The following is a 6,000-nucleotide window of genomic DNA, read 5'->3' as shown; positions in this document are numbered from 1 at the left end:
TTGCAGCTACTATTACATTTCACTGACTGACAGCTGAGAAACGGAAAGACGCAGAGAGACACCCCCTCAGCTGCTAAGTCTGGGCTATGTTAAGAGCTTCTGAAGGGCAGTTTCTGTTACTGAGAGGTAATGCAAATCCAGGGCAGTTCTCCAGTGGCAATTTGTGCGAGTTCAAAGCGTCCCAACAATGCACATAAGCAACAATGGGGCATCGGCGATTACGGGAAGCCCACATATAACAGTGGATCAAATTTTCACCAGATGGTAGAGTGCTTCAGCTCAGGTTTCTCCTTTCACATAGTCTTTTGACCTACCCAAACCACACAGTTCACCAAGTTCCCCCACAAAAATGCACCCAGGCAAAAAGATACACATTCCGAGAGCTTTGATAACCGGTCCGTCAAGAAAACAGATGCTGGTTAATAGGTACCAAATATGCATACTCCTAAGGATCATGTGTACACGGCTGAAGTGAGGTTTTCAGTCCAGTGTGGATCATGTGTACACGGCTGAAGTGAGGTTTTCAGTCCAGTGTGCATGATAATTGAGGGGAACAGTCGCATTCCTTAAATCAAGTTTGAAAATGGGCGTGGCGAGCTGTTTTGTGGCAAAGAATAGGAAAGCTGTTTAAATAGCAACTGTTTCGAGGTCACACGTGAGAGTTAAGGAATCGTGGTTATTTTTAAACCCCGAAAGATTTCCAGTTAAGGAAATTCTTCCATCTTTCATGACAGAGCACATTTTCATGTTAAGAATTTGCCCTTTTTAAAAAATGCAAATGTTGGAACTCCCTGCTATTTGAAAACGACGACACAGGTATGTTAAAAAGCATGTAAGCTTTCTTAGCTTCTGCCTTAGGGCTGGGCGATAGCGGCTTTTCAACATCGCAGTATATCACCAGCTAAACATCGCGACCTGGCGATATAATGTGGTGTTGAAAAAATAAGCTGCACTGACCTCAGCCAGCGAGGCGCCGGGTGAAATTGCCACAGCTCTCACCGCAGGAGCTAAGGCGGTTTCACCCCAGTGCCTAGCGGGCTTGGTTCAATAAAGTGTTTGTACGGCTCAGCTGGGGTGCGGGAGCGCTCCTCGTTTCTGGCAGAGCCAGCCCTGGTGCTCCGTGTGGGAGCCAGCGCCAGGCTGGGGGATCCTTAAACTGCTCAGCTGAGGGGAGCAGCCACCCCCCCCCCAGTCCTCAGCCCAGCAGTTTAAAGATGCAGAGGGAGGAACAAGCTGTATCGGCGCCTCCCCAATACAGCTATTTTCTTCCTCTGCGCAGTGTGAAGGCAGAGTGGGATAGTGGTTTCACTCTGTGATGTATCGCTGGTGAAACTGCCACCACTCCTGAGTCCCTCTGCTAGCAACGCTCGCTGGAGGAAGCCGCTAGCAGAGGGACTGAGGAGCGGTGGCGGTTTCACCAGCGATATACTGCTGAGTGAAACCTCCATGTTGGTCTGCTCCTCATACCAATCCTGGGCGATATATTGATATTTCACCCAGGCCTATTCTGCCCTGGAGAAGATGTTTCCCAGGGACCTCGCTGTCACGTTCCTGGGCTTACAAAGAAAACAAAAGGCTCTAACGTCCACACACAGCTGCATGCAAATAAGAACTGCAGGGAGGCTTTTTTCTTGTGACATAAAAGCGCATAGAGCAACCACCCTCAAATCATCTCAGGGCTTTGGGATCTGGGCCTGTTTTAATTATGTCTGTTAAATATTGGTGAGGTTGTGCCATTTGTAGGAACACAGTTTCAAGAGCTAGCAGGAAGTTCAGATTGCACCAGGCCCCGACAGTTAGGAAGCTGCTTTGCACACACACATTCCAGCTAACTCAATACTGCGTTGCCCTAGCTGGCAGCAATTTCCCAAGGTTTCAGGTGGGTGTTTCTTCCAGCCCAACCTGGAAACTGGACCCGGGACCCTCTGTATGCAAAGCAGATGCTCTTTCCCCTGAGCCACAGTTCTTCTCCAAACATTGTCTAAGGATATTGGGCTCCGAGGCTTCAGCCGAAGGGGTTAAGCCCAATGCTATTCCGAAATGGCAAGATGGGGAAATCATCTTGCATTCCACAAAAAGGGAACTAGCTGGCACCGCTAACAAGGGCCAGATGTTACAAGTCACTCCTACAGATGTGGTTCAAATTGAACTGCGATTACTTGCAGCTTCTGCCGCAGAAAGGGAAAGTTGTAAACATTTGTTGAAGTTCTCAAATAAATACATAATTACCTGCATATGCATTGATCAAATGCCTCACTTCACATTCATGTATATGTATTTGGCTTAAAAAATATTTTTAAAAAGCACAGAATGGGCACAGGCTGCATCTGGAAAAGCCAGAAAAAAGCTCTTGCTGGTTTTCAGCAGCAGCAGCAGCAGCAGCAGCAGCAGCAGCAGAAGGGATAACATGGAAACCCCTTCCATCACGCCTGACCACTGGCCATGCTGGCTGGGGCTCATGGGAGTTGTAGTCCAACCACATTTGGAGGACATCTTTCTGGTTAGTCCTGCGAACCCAAAGCTGTTTTTACTGTAATCCACCTTGGGAACTGTTATGACTGAAAAACTATAAATATTAATGCTGCTACCCAGTTAAAGAAATCTTAAACTGATTAATCCTATGAATTTGTTCAAGAGTTTCTATTTGATTCACGAGCCTTCTAAAGCAGGGGTGGGAAGCTTTTCTGACTCCATGGTCAGATCCTTTTCAGCAGTGCTTTATTCTGGGGTGGGACACAGATTTTGTGAACCTTTGTACTTTTGTACTTTTGTCCATTTACTGGATTTATTTCCCCCGATTTGAACTATAAAATGGTGATTTTCTTGAGTCAAAATGAGAGTACCCCTAAACATTCTTTTTAGAAAAAAAGCATTGCTTATCAGGATAGACTTCAGAGGTCAAATCTGGCAGGTGGACAGGGCCAGGCACCTGTCAATCAACTGGTATCAGGCACAAGGTAAAGTCCCAGAGCTGACGCTGCTAAAACAAAGGGGATTACCCCCCCCCCCGGGGTCCCTGCTTCCAAAGCACTGAAATGTCTGGAGAATATAAAGCAAAACCTGAAATCAAAGAGGCCTTCTTCCCAGTACAGGCAATTCCCAGTGTATGCAGGGCTTACGTTTCAGGGCAAAAGGGATCTGGGTGGTCTAAACCACTGAGGGCTTGCAGATCAGAAGGTCGGTTGGCCGCGACGGGGTGAGCTCCCGTTGCTCGGTCCCTGCTCCTGCCAACCTAGCAGTTCGAAAGCACGTCAAAGTGCAAGTAGATAAATAGGTACTGCTCTGGCAGGAAGGTAAACGGCGTTTCTGTGCACTGTTCTGGTTCACCAGAAGCGGCTTAGTCATGCTGGCCACATGACCCAGAAGCTGTACACCGGCTCCCTCGGCCAGTAAAGCGAGTTCAGCGCTGCAACGCCAGAGTCGGTCACGACTGGACCTAACGGTCGGGGTCCCTTTACCCTTTGCCTTATGTTCCAGGGCACCGTGCGCTTACGTGAAATCGCATAGATTTGAAATACCATTGAAAAAGCCTGTAAACACCCTGTTCCTCCGCCCCCTCACCCCACCCCATTTGTGACGTTTCTGGGTCACTTCCAGGTTCCAGTGCAATGTGCCTATGCACAAATTGAATGTGTGCATAAACTGAACACCTCTTTCAGGGTGGTGCTAGCAGCTTCTCTCTGTCAATTGGCTATGTACTCATATAAAAAACACAATCTAAGGTGAACTTCCTGGTCGGAGACACCTTTTTATTTGATCCAACCCAAATAATGGATCAAAGTAATCAGCTAAAGCTGCGGTACTAATGCACATAGCCAACGCATAAAATTAATGGCACATAGGAAGCTGCCTTATATGGAATCGGACAATGTGTCCATCTAGCTAAGTATTGTCTATTCTGGCAGTGGCTCTCCCATCCTACTTGGAGGCAACAGGGATCAAACCTTACCTCTGAGCTAGAGTGGACCACGTGTGAGGGATGTTCAGCATCGCCACACCTTGCCTGCTCTTGTGTTAGGAATGTCCCAAGCCCTCTTCTGTCTGCACCACCCGCGAGAGCTAGCTATCTTAGCATCACTGTGAAACAGACAATACTTTCTTACTTTAAAAAGAAAAAGGGTGTGGAGTTCCTTTCATTATTCCTTGCAAATCTAGGTTTACAATGGGAGGACGCTCCTCTGTTCAAAAATAAATACAAGGACGTGCTAAATTAAACACAGGAACTGCCCTGAGTGTGTGAGTTGACGCGATGAGTCTAAATGATCTAGAAGACGAGATCCAGAGCAGAATGGAAACATTCTGAAACACTTACTGGGGGGTTCTTATCTAGGGCTCTACTTTTTAAAGTATCATGTGTTGTGGATTTGCACACAGCAAGCGACTGGATCCAACCCATCATCGCTGCTGCTGCACAGACTCCATTAATCTCAATAGAGCTCACCAGCAGCAGAAATGTTGTTATGTCAATATCCCTTACAAAACAAGACACTTTTTCTTAGTAGTAATGTGAGAGGTTGCAATAAAAAAACACACCTTCCCCTGCTCTTCCAGGCAAAACCAGAGTACCTGGAACTATAGGAACTTGCTATGACTTCCTAGTTTCTTGTTAGCAAACCGGAAAGTGAAAATTAAAAAGTGTGAAGGCTACGTAATGATTCAAAACCAGAAAATAAAAGTGACTGAAGTACTCTTGTGGACTTTTTAATCACTTCCTTGTTCCGTTTCATGCACCCTTGGCTAATTAAAATAAACCCGAGGTTGCATGTGCCTTGCCTTCTGCATTATTCTTTGCCCAGCCTCTTAAACATTACTACTGCAGGGATCTTGCCATTTGCAGTTCTCTTTCTCGGTACTGTCACAACTATACACAACTAATGGGCCAGTATATGGTTAACCTGGACTTCTGTCCCCATCGAACTTGTTTTGCATTTAAAGTTTAACACAGGTGTTGGATAAACAGAAGCGTCACAACGCCCTAGTTAAGGACTTTTTAATAAATCGGCAGTGGTAAATTGATGCATGAGCTGGTTTCAAACCTTCTTTCAAAAAATGCATTCTTCTTTCAAGCTGTGCAATTTGAACCAAAGTAGCCTGGGCAGTTTCACTTTACACAACTGCTGAAAGTCCAGCGGTCTAAATTCTGAACTTTACTCAGACACAGGATGCTCCTAAGCTGCAAGCTCTCCAATGCTGCGCACACAAACTCATAGAAGGCGACAGGTGCAGTGAAAACAGTTGGTGTAGAGGGAAAGCTACAACTCCACAAGTCCTTGGTTCAAATTTCACCTCTACCATGAATGCAGTAGGCAGCCTTAAGGCTCCAAGTGAGACACAGTGGCTTAGCATTGCACCATGTGGGATACTGATCGATCTTACAGGGTTGTTGGGAAGGATTACACCAACATAATGTAGGCAAAGTGCTTTGAACATTCAGAAGCACTGTATAAATGTGGCTGGAGATCTGCGTGGCCTTTGGGCAGCTGCAATAATCTCCAGGTATATCCCTTGGCTCACCTTGCCAACAAAGGTCTGTATAGTTAAAGCTATGGTTTTCCCAGTAGTGATGTATGGAAGTGAGAGCTGGACCATGAAGAAGGCTGATCGCCGAAGAATTGATGCTTTTGAATTATGGTGCTGGAGGAGACTCTTGAGAGTCCCATGGACTGCAAGAAGATCAAACCTACCGATTCTGAAGGATATCAGCCCTGAGTGCTCACTGGAAGGACAGCTCCTGAAGCTGAGACTCCAGTACTTTGGCCACCTCATGAAAAGAGGAGACTCCCTGGAAAAAACCCTGATGTTGGGAAAGATGGGAGGGCACAAGGAAAAGGGGACGACAGAGGATGAGATGGTTGGACAGTGTTCTCGAAGCTACCAGCATGAGTTTGACCAAGCTGCAGGAGGCAGTGGAAGACAGGAGTGCCTGGCGTGCTCTGGTCCATGGGGTCACGAAGAGTCGGACACAACTAAATGACTAAACAACAACATATCCCTTGGATA

This window comes from Podarcis raffonei, chromosome 14 (genome assembly GCF_027172205.1).
Source record: "Podarcis raffonei isolate rPodRaf1 chromosome 14, rPodRaf1.pri, whole genome shotgun sequence".
NCBI classification, from domain to species: domain Eukaryota; kingdom Metazoa; phylum Chordata; class Lepidosauria; order Squamata; family Lacertidae; genus Podarcis; species Podarcis raffonei.
This window is presented reverse-complemented; position numbering follows the sequence as displayed.